Raw genomic sequence first — 18,431 nt, forward strand, 5'->3', positions numbered from 1 at the left:
CCTTCCTACTTCCTGAGCAATAGTTGTTTGTGTATAAAGAGAGAGGTCGCAGGCAAGATAATTTTGTGAGTAGGATACAGAACCCTAAATAGCTGGTGAGAGGTATAAGTTATTCTAAAAGCATAAAAACAGTACACCTGTGAAATGAAATGCTTTCATATGTGATCTTCTGTGTTTATTGTCCTGTGCAAAAAGTTGCACCTTGTGTTTGAAGGTTGAAATTATTTCAAGCTTGCATGGACGCAGAAATTTCTGAGTGACTTTTATACATTTCTTAGGACTTTCCACTGTCAGGATGGCCGAGTGGTCTAAGGCGCTGTGTTTAGGCCGCAGTCTCCTCTGGAGGCGTGGGTTCGAATCCCACTTCTGACATGACTTTTGGAGATATAATCTTCTTCATCAGGATAACATCTGATGGAAGTTGCATCTGTTCGTCTTCACCTGGGACGTTATTCCGTCCTCGTCTAGTCAAGAGAGCTTGGGTTTCTCATATATTTCTGTTTTACAAAGTCTTGCTGATAAAGTGCAATCCTTACCAAATGAGCTTAGGACCCATGTAAGAGCTCATCTAGAAGAGTCATTCTCTTGTATTCCCTGGCCAGACAGGCCATGCAAATTTGGAAGAATGCCAAGCACCTGGTAGACAGCTGTACTCCAGCACACTTACAGCAATGTCCTCAGGGCTGTGATCAGGGGCTGCTTAGATTTGCGTATTCCACCCTATGTTGTGACATTGAGCTCCCTTGTTGAATTTGCTTTAGTCAGCCAAGATGTGGCTGTTGACGCAATTTCAAAGCAGCTTTGGGCCGTTCAAGTGGCTGGTGAATAGCACTTTCTCTTTGTACGCTTTAAAGGTCTAAAGAGTTCTTCATAGGTACTGCTCTGTATGGATTGTTCAAAGATCTGTTGGAAATGCTTATAATGGGATAAATAAATTGAGGGCATGCCTTTTCGGTACCAAACTTGCATGGCTGTCTGGCTTGTGGAAGGTGCTGCAAATGCAAGTCAGGATGGCCGAGTGGTCTAAGGCGCTGCGTTCAGGTCGCAGTCTCTTCTGGAGGCGTGGGTTCAAATCCCACTTCTGACAAACCTGTGTTTAATCTTCTTTTTTCTTGAGGGAGAAAATCAGATCATTTCCCTCACATGGGCTTATATGGTTGTCTTTTTGGAAAAGTGCAGTGAGTTTTTTTCTTGGTATAGCCACTCATGGCCTAAGATGTGTGTTTTTTTTGTTCACACTATCTTTCTCACTCTGTAGATGAACAAGCAACTTGTGGTCAGGATGGCCGAGTGGTCTAAGGCACTGCATTAAGGCCGCAGTCTCTCCTGGAGGCGTGGGTTCGAATCCCACTTCTGTCAAAACTTTAAGTCCATTTTGTCTCTGCGTTCCTTCAGAATCTCAGCTAAAAATTGGCAGTGCATATAATATCTGAATAAGTACCAAACTTCAGTTTCAACTGCAAATGAATTTGCCCAATTCTGTCTTCAAGCTCGTATAATATTCTTCTAGCACTAGTGGTGTTTTATGTGTTTTTTGGGGGGTGCCTAAAAAATCCCTTTTATTGAAGAAATGGCTTACATTCAGTCTTGTGATATTTTTGGTTTCCAATAAGTAGATTTTTAATTTTATGTAACCTCATTTTCTAATGATCCATTCAAGAGATGTTTCCACTATGAAATGAAGAGCAAGGGGAAAGAGCACAAATGATAGAGCCAGTGAGTGAGATGGGGTGTTGAGGAAGGAGAGAATGAAACAAAGACAGAGTGAGTGAACGGCAGGTAGGCATAGAAGAGGAGACTAGAAGTGAAGGTGACTTGCTTTTCCCTGCTCTTGACCTCCCACCCATCTCAAACCAATCACAAACATACCTTCTATGCAACGTTGGTATGCAGAACTTCACTCCTCAGCCAGTGAGGGTGAGTCCCAAGCCAGGGGCTAGAGAGCAAAAGAATGGATGTGCTCAGACGTTCCTTGCTAGGGACAGTTGATCTGAAACAAGGCCTGCTCTCTTGTTTCCAGCAAGGATCTAGAAATTCTGCATGAATCTGCAAGGCACATTGACAGCATAAATTTGCATAAACTGCCCCACCTTCTGCCTTCCTACTTCCTGAGCAATAGTTGTTTGTGTATAAAGAGAGAGGTCGCAGGCAAGATAATTTTGTGAGTAGGATACAGAACCCTAAATAGCTGGTGAGAGGTATGTTATTCTAAAAGCATAAAAACAGTACACCTGTGAAATGAAATGCTTTCATATGTGATCTTCTGTGTTTATTGTCCTGTGCAAAAAGTTGCACCTTGTGTTTGAAGGTTGAAATTATTTCAAGCTTGCATGGACGCAGAAATTTCTGAGTGACTTTTATACATTTCTTAGGACTTTCCACTGTCAGGATGGCCGAGTGGTCTAAGGCGCTGTGTTTAGGCCGCAGTCTCCTCTGGAGGCGTGGGTTCGAATCCCACTTCTGACATGACTTTTGGAGATATAATCTTCTTCATCAGGATAACATCTGATGGAAGTTGCATCTGTTCGTCTTCACCTGGGACGTTATTCCGTCCTCGTCTAGTCAAGAGAGCTTGGGTTTCTCATATATTTCTGTTTTACAAAGTCTTGCTGATAAAGTGCAATCCTTACCAAATGAGCTTAGGACCCATGTAAGAGCTCATCTAGAAGAGTCATTCTCTTGTATTCCCTGGCCAGACAGGCCATGCAAATTTGGAAGAATGCCAAGCACCTGGTAGACAGCTGTACTCCAGCACACTTACAGCAATGTCCTCAGGGCTGTGATCAGGGGCTGCTTAGATTTGCGTATTCCACCCATTGTTGTGACATTGAGCTCCCTTGTTGAATTTGCTTTAGTCAGCCAAGATGTGGCTGTTGACGCAATTTCAAAGCAGCTTTGGGCCGTTCAAGTGGCTGGTGAATAGCACTTTCTCTTTGTACGCTTTAAAGGTCTAAAGAGTTCTTCATAGGTACTGCTCTGTATGGATTGTTCAAAGATCTGTTGGAAATGCTTATAATGGGATAAATAAATTGAGGGCATGCCTTTTCGGTACCAAACTTGCATGGCTGTCTGGCTTGTGGAAGGTGATGCAAATGCAAGTCAGGATGGCCGAGTGGTCTAAGGCGCTGCGTTCAGGTCGCAGTCTCTTCTGGAGGCGTGGGTTCAAATCCCACTTCTGACAAACCTGTGTTTAATCTTCTTTTTTCTTGAGGGAGAAAATCAGATCATTTCCCTCACATGGGCTTATATGGTTGTCTTTTTGGAAAAGTGCAGTGAGTTTTTTTCTTGCTATAGCCACTCATGGCCTAAGATGTGTGTTTTTTTTGTTCACACTATCTTTCTCACTCTGTAGATGAACAAGCAACTTGTGGTCAGAATGGCCGAGTGGTCTAAGGCACTGCATTAAGGCCGCAGTCTCTCCTGGAGGCGTGGGTTCGAATCCCACTTCTGTCAAAACTTTAAGTCCATTTTGTCTCTGCGTTCCTTCAGAATCTCAGCTAAAAATTGGCAGTGCATATAATATCTGAATAAGTACCAAACTTCAGTTTCAACTGCAAATGAATTTGCCCAATTCTGTCTTCAAGCTCGTATAATATTCTTCTAGCACTAGTGGTGTTTTATGTGTTTTTTGGGGGGTGCCTAAAAAATCCCTTTTATTGAAGAAATGGCTTACATTCAGTCTTGTGATATTTTTGGTTTCCAATAAGTAGATTTTTAATTTTATGTAACCTCATTTTCTAATGATCCATTCAAGAGATGTTTCCACTATGAAATGAAGAGCAAGGGGAAAGAGCACAAATGATAGAGCCAGTGAGTGAGATGGGGTGTTGAGGAAGGAGAGAATGAAACAAAGACAGAGTGAGTGAACGGCAGGTAGGCATAGAAGAGGAGACTAGAAGGGAAGGTGACTTGCTTTTCCCTGCTCTTGACCTCCCACCCATCTCAAACCAATCACAAACATACCTTCTATTCAACGTTGGTATGCAGAACTTCACTCCTCAGCCAGTGAGGGTGAGTCCCAAGCCAGGGGCTAGAGAGCAAAAGAATGGATGTGCTCAGACGTTCCTTGCTAGGGACAGTTGATCTGAAACAAGGCCTGCTCTCTTGTTTCCAGCAAGGAACTAGAAATTCTGCATGAATCTGCAAGGCACATTGACAGCATAAATTTGCATAAACTGCCCCACCTTCTGCCTTCCTACTTCCTGAGCAGTAGTTGTTTGTGTATAAAGAGAGAGGTCGCAGGCAAGGTAATTTTGTGAGTAGGATACAGAACCCTAAATAGCTGGTGAGAGGTATAAGTTATTCTAAAAGCATAAAAACAGTACACCTGTGAAATGAAATGCTTTCATATGTGATCTTCTGTGTTTATTGTCCTGTGCAAAAAGTTGCACCTTGTGTTTGAAGGTTGAAATTATTTCAAACTTGCATGGACGCAGAAATTTCTGAGTGACTTTTATACATTTCTTAGGACTCTCCACTGTCAGGATGGCCGAGTGGTCTAAGGCGCTGTGTTTAGGCCGCAGTCTCCTCTGGAGGCGTGGGTTCGAATCCCACTTCTGACATGACTTTTGGAGATATAATCTTCTTCATCAGGATAACATCTGATGGAAGTTGCATCTGTTCGTCTTCACCTGGGACGTTATTCCGTCCTCGTCTAGTCAAGAGAGCTTGGGTTTCTCATATATTTCTGTGGTACAAAGTCTTGCTGATAAAGTGCAATCCTTACCAAATGAGCTTAGGACCCATGTAAGAGCTCATCTAGAAGAGTCATGCTCTTGTATTCCCTGGCCAGACAGGCCATGCAAATTTGGAAGAATGCCAAGCACCTGGTAGACAGCTGTACTCCAGCACACTTACAGCAATGTCCTCAGGGCTGTGATCAGGGGCTGCTTAGATTTGCGTATTCCACCCTATGTTGTGACATTGAGCTCCCTTGTTGAATTTGCTTTAGTCAGCCAAGATGTGGCTGTTGACTCAATTTCAAAGCAGCTTTGGGCCGTTCAAGTGGCTGGTGAATAGCACTTTCTCTTTGTACGCTTTAAAGGTCTAAAGAGTTCTTCATAGGTACTGCTCTGTATGGATTGTTCAAAGATCTGTTGGAAATGCTTATAATGGGATAAATAAATTGAGGGCATGCCTTTTCGGTACCAAACTTGCATGGCTGTCTGGCTTGTGGAAGGTACTGAAAATGCAAGTCAGGATGGCCGAGTGGTCTAAGGCGCTGCGTTCAGGTCGCAGTCTCTTCTGGAGGCGTGGGTTCAAATCCCACTTCTGACAAACCTGTGTTTAATCTTCTTTTTTCTTGAGGGAGAAAATCAGATCATTTCCCTCACATGGGCTTATATGGTTGTCTTTTTGGAAAAGTGCAGTGAGTTTTTTTCTTGCTATAGCCACTCATGGCCTAAGATGTGTGTTTTTTTTGTTCACACTATCTTTCTCACTATGTAGATGAACAAGCAACTTGTGGTCAGGATGGCCGAGTGGTCTAAGGCACTGCATTAAGGCCGCAGTCTCTCCTGGAGGCGTGGGTTTGAATCCCACTTCTGACAAAACTTTAAGTCCATTTTGTCACTGCGTTCCTTCAGAATCTCAGCTAAAAATTGGCAGTGCATATAATATCTGAATAAGTACCAAACTTCAGTTTCAACTGCAAATGAATTTGCCCAATACTGTCTTCAAGCTCGTATAATATTCTTCTAGCACTAGTGGTGTTTTATGTGTTTTTTGGGGGGTGCCTAAAAAATCCCTTTTATTGAAGAAATGGCTTACATTCAGTCTTGTGATATTTTTGGTTTCCAATAAGTAGATTTTTAATTTTATGTAACCTCATTTTCTAATGATCCATTCAAGAGATGTTTCCACTATGAAATGAAGAGCAAGGGGAAAGAGCACAAATGATAGAGCCAGTGAGTGAGATGGGGTGTTGAGGAAGGAGAGAATGAAACAAAGACAGAGTGAGTGAACGGCAGGTAGGCATAGAAGAGGAGACTAGAAGTGAAAGTGACTTGCTTTTCCCTGCTCTTGACCTCCCACCCATCTCAAACCAATCACAAACATACCTTCTATGCAACGTTGGTATGCAGAACTTCACTCCTCAGCCAGTGAGGGTGAGTCCCAAGCCAGGGGCTAGAGAGCAAAAGAATGGATGTGCTCAGACGTTCCTTGCTAGGGACAGTTGATCTGAAACAAGGCCTGCTCTCTTGTTTCCAGCAAGGATCTAGAAATTCTGCATGAATCTGCAAGGCACATTGACAGCATAAATTTGCATAAACTGCCCCACCTTCTGCCTTCCTACTTCCTGAGCAATAGTTGTTTGTGTATAAAGAGAGAGGTCGCAGGCAAGATAATTTTGTGAGTAGGATACAGAACCCTAAATAGCTGGTGAGAGGTATAAGTTATTCTAAAAGCATAAAAACAGTACACCTGTGAAATGAAATGCTTTCATATGTGATCTTCTGTGTTTATTGTCCCGTGCAAAAAGTTGCACCTTGTGTTTGAAGGTTGAAATTATTTCAAGCTTGCATGGACGCAGAAATTTCTGAGTGACTTTTATACATTTCTTAGGACTCTCCACTGTCAGGATGGCCGAGTGGTCTAAGGCGCTGTGTTTAGGCCGCAGTCTCCTCTGGAGGCGTGGGTTCGAATCCCACTTCTGACATGACTTTTGGAGATATAATCTTCTTCATCAGGATAACATCTGATGGAAGTTGCATCTGTTCGTCTTCACCTGGGACGTTATTCCGTCCTCGTCTAGTCAAGAGAGCTTGGGTTTCTCATATATTTCTGTTGTACAAAGTCTTGCTGATAAAGTGCAATCCTTACCAAATGACCTTAGGACCCATGTAAGAGCTCATCTAGAAGAGTCATGCTCTTGTATTCCCTGGCCAGACAGGCCATGCAAATTTGGAAGAATGCCAAGCACCTGGTAGACAGCTGTACTCCAGCACACTTACAGCAATGTCCTCAGGGCTGTGATCAGGGGCTGCTTAGATTTGCGTATTCCACCCTATGTTGTGACATTGAGCTCCCTTGTTGAATTTGCTTTAGTCAGCCAAGATGTGGCTGTTGACTCAATTTCAAAGCAGCTTTGGGCCGTTCAAGTGGCTGGTGAATAGCACTTTCTCTTTGTACGCTTTAAAGGTCTAAAGAGTTCTTCATAGGTACTGCTCTGTATGGATTGTTCAAAGATCTGTTGGAAATGTTTATAATGGGATAAATAAATTGAGGGCATGCCTTTTCGGTACCAAACTTGCATGGCTGTGTGGCTTGTGGAAGGTGCTGCAAATGCAAGTCAGGATGGCCGAGTGGTCTAAGGCGCTGCGTTCAGGTCGCAGTCTCTTCTGGAGGCGTCGGTTCAAATCCCACTTCTGACAAACCTGTGTTTAATCTTCTTTTTTCTTGAGGGAGAAAATCAGATCATTTCCCTCACATGGGCTTATATGGTTGTCTTTTTGGAAAAGTGCAGTGAGTTTTTTTCTTGCTATAGCCACTCATGGCCTAAGATGTGTGTTTTTTTTGTTCACACTATCTTTCTCACTATGTAGATGAACAAGCAACTTGTGGTCAGGATGGCCGAGTGGTCTAAGGCACTGCATTAAGGCCGCAGTCTCTCCTGGAGGCGTGGGTTTGAATCCCACTTCTGACAAAAGTTTAAGTCCATTTTGTCTCTGCGTTCCTTCAGAATCTCAGCTAAAAATTGGCAGTGCATATAATATCTGAATAAGTACCAAACTTCAGTTTCAACTGCAAATGAATTTGCCCAATTATGTCTTCAAGCTCGTATAATATTCTTCTAGCACTAGTGGTGTTTTATGTGTTTTTTGGGGGGTGCCTAAAAAATCCCTTTTATTGAAGAAATGGCTTACATTCAGTCTTGTGATATTTTTGGTTTCCAATAAGTAGATTTTTAATTTTATGTAACCTCATTTTCTAATGATCCATTCAAGAGATGTTTCCACTATGAAATGAAGAGCAAGGGGAAAGAGCACAAATGATAGAGCCAGTGAGTGAGATGGGGTGTTGAGGAAGGAGAGAATGAATCAAAGACAGAGTGAGTGAACGGCAGGTAGGCATAGAAGAGGAGACTAGAAGGGAAGGTGACTTGCTTTTCCCTGCTCTTGACCTCCCACCCATCTCAAACCAATCACAAACATACCTTCTATTCAACGTTGGTATGCAGAACTTCACTCCTCAGCCAGTGAGGGTGAGTCCCAAGCCAGGGGCTAGAGAGCAAAAGAATGGATGTGCTCAGACGTTCCTTGCTAGGGACAGTTGATCTGAAACAAGGCCTGCTCTCTTGTTTCCAGCAAGGAACTAGAAATTCTGCATGAATCTGCAAGGCACATTGACAGCATAAATTTGCATAAACTGCCCCACCTTCTGCCTTCCTACTTCCTGAGCAGTAGTTGTTTGTGTATAAAGAGAGAGGTCGCAGGCAAGGTAATTTTGTGAGTAGGATACAGAACCCTAAATAGCTGGTGAGAGGTATAAGTTATTCTAAAAGCATAAAAACAGTACACCTGTGAAATGAAATGCTTTCATATGTGATCTTCTGTGTTTATTGTCCTGTGCAAAAAGTTGCACCTTGTGTTTGAAGGTTGACATTATTTCAAGCTTGCATGGACGCAGAAATTTCTGAGTGACTTTTATACATTTCTTAGGACTCTCCTCTGTCAGGATGGCCGAGTGGTCTAAGGCGCTGTGTTTAGGCCGCAGTCTCCTCTGGAGGTGTGGGTTCGAATCCCACTTCTGACATGACTTTTGGAGATATAATCTTCTTCATCAGGATAACATCTGATGGAAGTTGCATCTGTTCGTCTTCACCTGGGACGTTATTTCGTCCTTGTCTAGTCAAGAGAGCTTGGGTTTCTCATATATTTCTGTTGTACAAAGTCTTGCTGATAAAGTGCAATCCTTACCAAATGAGCTTAGGACCCATGTAAGAGCTTATCTAGAAGAGTCATGCTCTTGTATTCCCTGGCCAGACAGGCCATGCAAATTTGGAAGAATGCCAAGCACCTGGTAGACAGCTGTACTCCAGCACACTTACAGCAATGTCCTCAGGGCTGTGATCAGGGGCTGCTTAGATTTGCGTATTCCACCCTATGTTGTGACATTGAGCTCCCTTGTTGAATTTGCTTTAGTCAGCCAAGATGTGGCTGTTGACTCAATTTCAAAGCAGCTTTGGGCCGTTCAAGTGGCTGGTGAATAGCACTTTCTCTTTGTATGCTTTAAAGGTCTAAAGAGTTCTTCATAGGTACTGCTCTGTATGGATTGTTCAAAGATCTGTTGGAAATGCTTATAATGGGATAAATAAATTGAGGGCATGCCTTTTCGGTACCAAACTTGCATGGCTGTCTGGCTTGTGGAAGGTGCTGCAAATGCAAGTCAGGATGGCCGAGTGGTCTAAGGCGCTGCGTTCAGGTCGCAGTCTCTTCTGGAGGCGTGGGTTCAAATCCCACTTCTGACAAACCTGTGTTTAATCTTCTTTTTTCTTGAGGGAGAAAATCAGATCATTTCCCTCACATGGGCTTATATGGTTGTCTTTTTGGAAAAGTGCAGTGAGTTTTTTTCTTGCTATAGCCACTTATGGCCTAAGATGTGTGTTTTTTTTGTTCACACTATCTTTCTCACTATGTAGATGGACAAGCAACATGTGGTCAGGATGGCCGAGTGGTCTAAGGCGCTGCGTTAAGGCCGCAGTCTCTCCTGGAGGCGTGGGTTCGAATCCCACTTCTGACAAAACTTTAAGTCCATTTTGTCACTGCGTTCCTTCAGAATCTCAGCTAAAAATTGGCAGTGCATATAATATCTGAATAAGTACCAAACTTCAGTTTCAACTGCAAATGAATTTGCCCAATTCTGTCTTCAAGCTCGTATAATATTCTTCTAGCACTAGTGGTGTTTTATGTGTTTTTTGGGGGGTGCCTAAAAAATCCCTTTTATTGAAGAAATGGCTTACATTCAGTCTTGTGATATTTTTGGTTTCCAATAAGTAGATTTTTAATTTTATGTAACCTCATTTTCTAATGATCCATTCAAGAGATGTTTCCACTATGAAATGAAGAGCAAGGGGAAAGAGCACAAATGATAGAGCCAGTGAGTGAGATGGGGTGTTGAGGAAGGAGAGAATGAAACAAAGACAGAGTGAGTGAACGGCAGGTAGGCATAGAAGAGGACACTAGAAGGGAAGGTGACTTGCTTTTCCCTGTTCTTGACCTCCCACCCATCTCAAACCAATCACAAACATACCTTCTATTCAACGTTGGTATGCAGAACTTCACTCCTAGCCAGTGAGGGTGAGTCCCAAGCCAGGGGCTAGAGAGCAAAAGAATGGATGTGCTCAGACGTTCCTTGCTAGGGACAGTTGATCTGAAACAAGGCCTGCTCTCTTGTTTCCAGCAAGGAACTAGAAATTCTGCATGAATCTGCAAGGCACATTGACAGCATAAATTTGCATAAACTGCCCCACCTTCTGCCTTCCTACTTCCTGAGCAGTAGTTGTTTGTGTATAAAGAGAGAGGTCGCAGGCAAGGTAATTTTGTGAGTAGGATACAGAACCCTAAATAGCTGGTGAGAGGTATAAGTTATTCTAAAAGCATAAAAACAGTACACCTGTGAAATGAAATGCTTTCATATGTGATCTTCTGTGTTTATTGTCCTGTGCAAAAAGTTGCACCTTGTGTTTGAAGGTTGAAATTATTTCAAGCTTGCATGGACGCAGAAATTTCTGAGTGACTTTTATACATTTCTTAAGACTCTTCACTGTCAGGATGGCCGAGTGGTCTAAGGCGCTGTGTTTAGGCCGCAGTTTCCTCTGGAGGCGTGGGTTCGAATCCCACTTCTGACATGACTTTTGGAGATATAATCTTCTTCATCAGGATAACATCTGATGGAAGTTGCATCTGTTCGTCTTCACCTGGGACATTATTCCGTCCTCGTCTAGTCAAGAGAGCTTGGGTTTCTCATATATTTCTGTTGTACAAAGTCTTGCTGATAAAGTGCAATCCTTACCAAATGAGCTTAGGACCCATGTAAGAGCTCATCTAGAAGAGTCATGCTCTTGTATTCCCTGGCCAGACAGGCCATGCAAATTTGGAAGAATGCCAAGCACCTGGTAGACAGCTGTACTCCAGCACACTTACAGCAATGTCCTCAGGGCTGTGATCAGGGGCTGCTTAGATTTGCGTATTCCACCCTATGTTGTGACATTGAGCTCCCTTGTTGAATTTGCTTTAGTCAGCCAAGATGTGGCTGTTGACTCAATTTCAAAGCAGCTTTGGGCCGTTCAAGTGGCTGGTGAATAGCACTTTCTCTTTGTACGCTTTAAAGGTCTAAAGAGTTCTTCATAGGTACTGCTCTGTATGGATTGTTCAAAGATCTGTTGGAAATGTTTATAATGGGATAAATAAATTGAGGGCATGCCTTTTCGGTACCAAACTTGCATGGCTGTGTGGCTTGTGGAAGGTGCTGCAAATGCAAGTCAGGATGGCCGAGTGGTCTAAGGCGCTGCGTTCAGGTCGCAGTCTCTTCTGGAGGCGTCGGTTCAAATCCCACTTCTGACAAACCTGTGTTTAATCTTCTTTTTTCTTGAGGGAGAAAATCAGATCATTTCCCTCACATGGGCTTATATGGTTGTCTTTTTGGAAAAGTGCAGTGAGTTTTTTTCTTGCTATAGCCACTTATGGCCTAAGATGTGTGTTTTTTTTGTTCACACTATCTTTCTCACTATGTAGATGGACAAGCAACATGTGGTCAGGATGGCCGAGTGGTCTAAGGCGCTGCGTTAAGGCCGCAGTCTCTCCTGGAGGCGTGGGTTCGAATCCCACTACTGACAAAACTTTAAGTCCATTTTGTCACTGCGTTCCTTCAGAATCTCAGCTAAAAATTGGCAGTGCATATAATATCTGAATAAGTACCAAACTTCAGTTTCAACTGCAAATGAATTTGCCCAATTCTGTCTTCAAGCTCGTATAATATTCTTCTAGCACTAGTGGTGTTTTATGTGTTTTTTGGGGGGTGCCTAAAAAATCCCTTTTATTGAAGAAATGGCTTACATTCAGTCTTGTGATATTTTTGGTTTCCAATAAGTAGATTTTTAATTTTATGTAACCTCATTTTCTAATGATCCATTCAAGAGATGTTTCCACTATGAAATGAAGAGCAAGGGGAAAGAGCACAAATGATAGAGCCAGTGAGTGAGATGGGGTGTTGAGGAAGGAGAGAATGAAACAAAGACAGAGTGAGTGAACGGCAGGTAGGCATAGAAGAGGAGACTAGAAGTGAAGGTGACTTGCTTTTCCCTGCTCTTGACCTCCCACCCATCTCAAACCAATCACAAACATACCTTCTATGCAACGTTGGTATGCAGAACTTCACTCCTCAGCCAGTGAGGGTGAGTCCCAAGCCAGGGGCTAGAGAGCAAAAGAATGGATGTGCTCAGACGTTCCTTGCTAGGGACAGTTGATCTGAAACAAGGCCTGCTCTCTTGTTTCCAGCAAGGATCTAGAAATTCTGCATGAATCTGCAAGGCACATTGACAGCATAAATTTGCATAAACTGCCCCACCTTCTGCCTTCCTACTTCCTGAGCAATAGTTGTTTGTGTATAAAGAGAGAGGTCGCAGGCAAGATAATTTTGTGAGTAGGATACAGAACCCTAAATAGCTGGTGAGAGGTATGTTATTCTAAAAGCATAAAAACAGTACACCTGTGAAATGAAATGCTTTCATATGTGATCTTCTGTGTTTATTGTCCTGTGCAAAAAGTTGCACCTTGTGTTTGAAGGTTGAAATTATTTCAAGCTTGCATGGACGCAGAAATTTCTGAGTGACTTTTATACATTTCTTAGGACTTTCCACTGTCAGGATGGCCGAGTGGTCTAAGGCGCTGTGTTTAGGCCGCAGTCTCCTCTGGAGGCGTGGGTTCGAATCCCACTTCTGACATGACTTTTGGAGATATAATCTTCTTCATCAGGATAACATCTGATGGAAGTTGCATCTGTTCGTCTTCACCTGGGACGTTATTCCGTCCTCGTCTAGTCAAGAGAGCTTGGGTTTCTCATATATTTCTGTTTTACAAAGTCTTGCTGATAAAGTGCAATCCTTACCAAATGAGCTTAGGACCCATGTAAGAGCTCATCTAGAAGAGTCATTCTCTTGTATTCCCTGGCCAGACAGGCCATGCAAATTTGGAAGAATGCCAAGCACCTGGTAGACAGCTGTACTCCAGCACACTTACAGCAATGTCCTCAGGGCTGTGATCAGGGGCTGCTTAGATTTGCGTATTCCACCCATTGTTGTGACATTGAGCTCCCTTGTTGAATTTGCTTTAGTCAGCCAAGATGTGGCTGTTGACGCAATTTCAAAGCAGCTTTGGGCCGTTCAAGTGGCTGGTGAATAGCACTTTCTCTTTGTACGCTTTAAAGGTCTAAAGAGTTCTTCATAGGTACTGCTCTGTATGGATTGTTCAAAGATCTGTTGGAAATGCTTATAATGGGATAAATAAATTGAGGGCATGCCTTTTCGGTACCAAACTTGCATGGCTGTCTGGCTTGTGGAAGGTGATGCAAATGCAAGTCAGGATGGCCGAGTGGTCTAAGGCGCTGCGTTCAGGTCGCAGTCTCTTCTGGAGGCGTGGGTTCAAATCCCACTTCTGACAAACCTGTGTTTAATCTTCTTTTTTCTTGAGGGAGAAAATCAGATCATTTCCCTCACATGGGCTTATATGGTTGTCTTTTTGGAAAAGTGCAGTGAGTTTTTTTCTTGCTATAGCCACTCATGGCCTAAGATGTGTGTTTTTTTTGTTCACACTATCTTTCTCACTCTGTAGATGAACAAGCAACTTGTGGTCAGAATGGCCGAGTGGTCTAAGGCACTGCATTAAGGCCGCAGTCTCTCCTGGAGGCGTGGGTTCGAATCCCACTTCTGTCAAAACTTTAAGTCCATTTTGTCTCTGCGTTCCTTCAGAATCTCAGCTAAAAATTGGCAGTGCATATAATATCTGAATAAGTACCAAACTTCAGTTTCAACTGCAAATGAATTTGCCCAATTCTGTCTTCAAGCTCGTATAATATTCTTCTAGCACTAGTGGTGTTTTATGTGTTTTTTGGGGGGTGCCTAAAAAATCCCTTTTATTGAAGAAATGGCTTACATTCAGTCTTGTGATATTTTTGGTTTCCAATAAGTAGATTTTTAATTTTATGTAACCTCATTTTCTAATGATCCATTCAAGAGATGTTTCCACTATGAAATGAAGAGCAAGGGGAAAGAGCACAAATGATAGAGCCAGTGAGTGAGATGGGGTGTTGAGGAAGGAGAGAATGAAACAAAGACAGAGTGAGTGAACGGCAGGTAGGCATAGAAGAGGAGACTAGAAGGGAAGGTGACTTGCTTTTCCCTGCTCTTGACCTCCCACCCATCTCAAACCAATCACAAACATACCTTCTATTCAACGTTGGTATGCAGAACTTCACTCCTCAGCCAGTGAGGGTGAGTCCCAAGCCAGGGGCTAGAGAGCAAAAGAATGGATGTGCTCAGACGTTCCTTGCTAGGGACAGTTGATCTGAAACAAGGCCTGCTCTCTTGTTTCCAGCAAGGAACTAGAAATTCTGCATGAATCTGCAAGGCACATTGACAGCATAAATTTGCATAAACTGCCCCACCTTCTGCCTTCCTACTTCCTGAGCAGTAGTTGTTTGTGTATAAAGAGAGAGGTCGCAGGCAAGGTAATTTTGTGAGTAGGATACAGAACCCTAAATAGCTGGTGAGAGGTATAAGTTATTCTAAAAGCATAAAAACAGTACACCTGTGAAATGAAATGCTTTCATATGTGATCTTCTGTGTTTATTGTCCTGTGCAAAAAGTTGCACCTTGTGTTTGAAGGTTGAAATTATTTCAAACTTGCATGGACGCAGAAATTTCTGAGTGACTTTTATACATTTCTTAGGACTCTCCACTGTCAGGATGGCCGAGTGGTCTAAGGCGCTGTGTTTAGGCCGCAGTCTCCTCTGGAGGCGTGGGTTCGAATCCCACTTCTGACATGACTTTTGGAGATATAATCTTCTTCATCAGGATAACATCTGATGGAAGTTGCATCTGTTCGTCTTCACCTGGGACGTTATTCCGTCCTCGTCTAGTCAAGAGAGCTTGGGTTTCTCATATATTTCTGTGGTACAAAGTCTTGCTGATAAAGTGCAATCCTTACCAAATGAGCTTAGGACCCATGTAAGAGCTCATCTAGAAGAGTCATGCTCTTGTATTCCCTGGCCAGACAGGCCATGCAAATTTGGAAGAATGCCAAGCACCTGGTAGACAGCTGTACTCCAGCACACTTACAGCAATGTCCTCAGGGCTGTGATCAGGGGCTGCTTAGATTTGCGTATTCCACCCTATGTTGTGACATTGAGCTCCCTTGTTGAATTTGCTTTAGTCAGCCAAGATGTGGCTGTTGACTCAATTTCAAAGCAGCTTTGGGCCGTTCAAGTGGCTGGTGAATAGCACTTTCTCTTTGTACGCTTTAAAGGTCTAAAGAGTTCTTCATAGGTACTGCTCTGTATGGATTGTTCAAAGATCTGTTGGAAATGCTTATAATGGGATAAATAAATTGAGGGCATGCCTTTTCGGTACCAAACTTGCATGGCTGTCTGGCTTGTGGAAGGTACTGAAAATGCAAGTCAGGATGGCCGAGTGGTCTAAGGCGCTGCGTTCAGGTCGCAGTCTCTTCTGGAGGCGTGGGTTCAAATCCCACTTCTGACAAACCTGTGTTTAATCTTCTTTTTTCTTGAGGGAGAAAATCAGATCATTTCCCTCACATGGGCTTATATGGTTGTCTTTTTGGAAAAGTGCAGTGAGTTTTTTTCTTGCTATAGCCACTCATGGCCTAAGATGTGTGTTTTTTTTGTTCACACTATCTTTCTCACTATGTAGATGAACAAGCAACTTGTGGTCAGGATGGCCGAGTGGTCTAAGGCACTGCATTAAGGCCGCAGTCTCTCCTGGAGGCGTGGGTTTGAATCCCACTTCTGACAAAACTTTAAGTCCATTTTGTCACTGCGTTCCTTCAGAATCTCAGCTAAAAATTGGCAGTGCATATAATATCTGAATAAGTACCAAACTTCAGTTTCAACTGCAAATGAATTTGCCCAATACTGTCTTCAAGCTCGTATAATATTCTTCTAGCACTAGTGGTGTTTTATGTGTTTTTTGGGGGGTGCCTAAAAAATCCCTTTTATTGAAGAAATGGCTTACATTCAGTCTTGTGATATTTTTGGTTTCCAATAAGTAGATTTTTAATTTTATGTAACCTCATTTTCTAATGATCCATTCAAGAGATGTTTCCACTATGAAATGAAGAGCAAGGGGAAAGAGCACAAATGATAGAGCCAGTGAGTGAGATGGGGTGTTGAGGAAGGAGAGAATGAAACAAAGACAGAGTGAGTGAACGGCAGGTAGGCATAGAAGAGGAGACTAGAAGTGAAAGTGACTTGCTTTTCCCTGCTCTTGACCTCCCACCCATCTCAAACCAATCACAAACATACCTTCTATGCAACGTTGGTATGCAGAACTTCACTCCTCAGCCAGTGAGGGTGAGTCCCAAGCCAGGGGCTAGAGAGCAAAAGAATGGATGTGCTCAGACGTTCCTTGCTAGGGACAGTTGATCTGAAACAAGGCCTGCTCTCTTGTTTCCAGCAAGGATCTAGAAATTCTGCATGAATCTGCAAGGCACATTGACAGCATAAATTTGCATAAACTGCCCCACCTTCTGCCTTCCTACTTCCTGAGCAATAGTTGTTTGTGTATAAAGAGAGAGGTCGCAGGCAAGATAATTTTGTGAGTAGGATACAGAACCCTAAATAGCTGGTGAGAGGTATAAGTTATTCTAAAAGCATAAAAACAGTACACCTGTGAAATGAAATGCTTTCATATGTGATCTTCTGTGTTTATTGTCCTGTGCAAAAAGTTGCACCTTGTGTTTGAAGGTTGAAATTATTTCAAGCTTGCATGGACGCAGAAATTTCTGAGTGACTTTTATACATTTCTTAGGACTCTCCACTGTCAGGATGGCCGAGTGGTCTAAGGCGCTGTGTTTAGGCCGCAGTCTCCTCTGGAGGCGTGGGTTCGAATCCCACTTCTGACATGACTTTTGGAGATATAATCTTCTTCATCAGGATAACATCTGATGGAAGTTGCATCTGTTCGTCTTCACCTGGGACGTTATTCCGTCCTCGTCTAGTCAAGAGAGCTTGGGTTTCTCATATATTTCTGTTGTACAAAGTCTTGCTGATAAAGTGCAATCCTTACCAAATGACCTTAGGACCCATGTAAGAGCTCATCTAGAAGAGTCATGCTCTTGTATTCCCTGGCCAGACAGGCCATGCAAATTTGGAAGAATGCCAAGCACCTGGTAGACAGCTGTACTCCAGCACACTTACAGCAATGTCCTCAGGGCTGTGATCAGGGGCTGCTTAGATTTGCGTATTCCACCCTATGTTGTGACATTGAGCTCCCTTGTTGAATTTGCTTTAGTCAGCCAAGATGTGGCTGTTGACTCAATTTCAAAGCAGCTTTGGGCCGTTCAAGTGGCTGGTGAATAGCACTTTCTCTTTGTACGCTTTAAAGGGCTAAAGAGTTCTTCATAGGTACTGCTCTGTATGGATTGTTCAGAGAGCTGTTGGAAATGCTTATAATGGGATAAATAAATTGAGGGCATGCCTTTTCGGTACCAAACTTGCATGGCTGTCTGGCTTGTGGAAGGTGCTGAAAATGCAAGTCAGGATGGCCAAGTGGTCTAAGGCGCTGCGTTCAGGTCGCAGTCTCTTCTGGAGGCGTGGGTTCAAATCCCACTTCTGCCTAACCTGTGTTTAATCTTCTTTTTTCTTGAGGGAGAAAATCAGATCATTTCCCTCACATGGGCTTATATGGTTGTCTTTTTGGAAAAGTGCAGTGAGTTTTTTTCTTGCTATAGCCACTCATGGCCTAAGATGTGTGTTTTTTTTGTTCACACTATCTTTCTCACTATGTAGATGAACAAGCAACTTGTGGTCAGGATGGCCGAGTGGTCTAAGGCACTGCATTAAGGCCGCAGTCTCTCCTGGAGGCGTGGGTTTGAATCCCACTTCTGACAAAAGTTTAAGTCCATTTTGTCTCTGCGTTCCTTCAGAATCTCAGCTAAAAATTGGCAGTGCATATAATATCTGAATAAGTACCAAACTTCAGTTTCAACTGCAAATGAATTTGCCCAATTATGTCTTCAAGCTCGTATAATATTCTTCTAGCACTAGTGGTGTTTTATGTGTTTTTTGGGGGGTGCCTAAAAAATCCCTTTTATTGAAGAAATGGCTTACATTCAGTCTTGTGATATTTTTGGTTTCCAATAAGTAGATTTTTAATTTTATGTAACCTCATTTTCTAATGATCCATTCAAGAGATGTTT

General features: G+C 42.9%; 17 non-coding genes across 17 annotated transcripts; all 17 read left to right on the forward strand.

Moving 5' to 3' along the window:
• Positions 1-289: 289 nt before the first annotated feature.
• TRNAL-UAG (transfer RNA leucine (anticodon UAG)) lies at positions 290-372 on the forward strand. The gene has a single exon. It is a non-coding gene; the product is annotated as a tRNA-Leu (tRNA).
• Positions 373-1,004: 632 nt separating this feature from the next.
• On the forward strand, positions 1,005-1,087 carry TRNAL-CAG (transfer RNA leucine (anticodon CAG)). Its single transcript has one exon. It is a non-coding gene; the product is annotated as a tRNA-Leu (tRNA).
• Positions 1,088-2,383: 1,296 nt separating this feature from the next.
• TRNAL-UAG (transfer RNA leucine (anticodon UAG)) lies at positions 2,384-2,466 on the forward strand. The gene has a single exon. It is a non-coding gene; the product is annotated as a tRNA-Leu (tRNA).
• Positions 2,467-3,098: 632 nt separating this feature from the next.
• TRNAL-CAG (transfer RNA leucine (anticodon CAG)) lies at positions 3,099-3,181 on the forward strand. Its single transcript has one exon. It is a non-coding gene; the product is annotated as a tRNA-Leu (tRNA).
• A 1,298-nt stretch (positions 3,182-4,479) lies between these two features.
• TRNAL-UAG (transfer RNA leucine (anticodon UAG)) lies at positions 4,480-4,562 on the forward strand. Its single transcript has one exon. It is a non-coding gene; the product is annotated as a tRNA-Leu (tRNA).
• Positions 4,563-5,194: 632 nt separating this feature from the next.
• TRNAL-CAG (transfer RNA leucine (anticodon CAG)) lies at positions 5,195-5,277 on the forward strand. Its single transcript has one exon. It is a non-coding gene; the product is annotated as a tRNA-Leu (tRNA).
• Positions 5,278-6,575: 1,298 nt separating this feature from the next.
• On the forward strand, positions 6,576-6,658 carry TRNAL-UAG (transfer RNA leucine (anticodon UAG)). The gene has a single exon. It is a non-coding gene; the product is annotated as a tRNA-Leu (tRNA).
• A 2,013-nt stretch (positions 6,659-8,671) lies between these two features.
• TRNAL-UAG (transfer RNA leucine (anticodon UAG)) lies at positions 8,672-8,754 on the forward strand. The gene has a single exon. It is a non-coding gene; the product is annotated as a tRNA-Leu (tRNA).
• A 632-nt stretch (positions 8,755-9,386) lies between these two features.
• Positions 9,387-9,469, forward strand: TRNAL-CAG (transfer RNA leucine (anticodon CAG)). The gene has a single exon. It is a non-coding gene; the product is annotated as a tRNA-Leu (tRNA).
• A 189-nt stretch (positions 9,470-9,658) lies between these two features.
• TRNAL-AAG (transfer RNA leucine (anticodon AAG)) lies at positions 9,659-9,741 on the forward strand. Its single transcript has one exon. It is a non-coding gene; the product is annotated as a tRNA-Leu (tRNA).
• A 1,025-nt stretch (positions 9,742-10,766) lies between these two features.
• On the forward strand, positions 10,767-10,849 carry TRNAL-UAG (transfer RNA leucine (anticodon UAG)). The gene has a single exon. It is a non-coding gene; the product is annotated as a tRNA-Leu (tRNA).
• A 904-nt stretch (positions 10,850-11,753) lies between these two features.
• Positions 11,754-11,836, forward strand: TRNAL-AAG (transfer RNA leucine (anticodon AAG)). Its single transcript has one exon. It is a non-coding gene; the product is annotated as a tRNA-Leu (tRNA).
• A 1,024-nt stretch (positions 11,837-12,860) lies between these two features.
• Positions 12,861-12,943, forward strand: TRNAL-UAG (transfer RNA leucine (anticodon UAG)). Its single transcript has one exon. It is a non-coding gene; the product is annotated as a tRNA-Leu (tRNA).
• A 632-nt stretch (positions 12,944-13,575) lies between these two features.
• Positions 13,576-13,658, forward strand: TRNAL-CAG (transfer RNA leucine (anticodon CAG)). The gene has a single exon. It is a non-coding gene; the product is annotated as a tRNA-Leu (tRNA).
• A 1,298-nt stretch (positions 13,659-14,956) lies between these two features.
• TRNAL-UAG (transfer RNA leucine (anticodon UAG)) lies at positions 14,957-15,039 on the forward strand. Its single transcript has one exon. It is a non-coding gene; the product is annotated as a tRNA-Leu (tRNA).
• Positions 15,040-15,671: 632 nt separating this feature from the next.
• Positions 15,672-15,754, forward strand: TRNAL-CAG (transfer RNA leucine (anticodon CAG)). The gene has a single exon. It is a non-coding gene; the product is annotated as a tRNA-Leu (tRNA).
• Positions 15,755-17,052: 1,298 nt separating this feature from the next.
• On the forward strand, positions 17,053-17,135 carry TRNAL-UAG (transfer RNA leucine (anticodon UAG)). The gene has a single exon. It is a non-coding gene; the product is annotated as a tRNA-Leu (tRNA).
• The last annotated feature ends 1,296 nt before the right edge of the window (positions 17,136-18,431 follow it).

The sequence above is a fragment of the Lissotriton helveticus genome, chromosome 8 (genome assembly GCF_964261635.1).
Source record: "Lissotriton helveticus chromosome 8, aLisHel1.1, whole genome shotgun sequence".
NCBI classification, from domain to species: domain Eukaryota; kingdom Metazoa; phylum Chordata; class Amphibia; order Caudata; family Salamandridae; genus Lissotriton; species Lissotriton helveticus.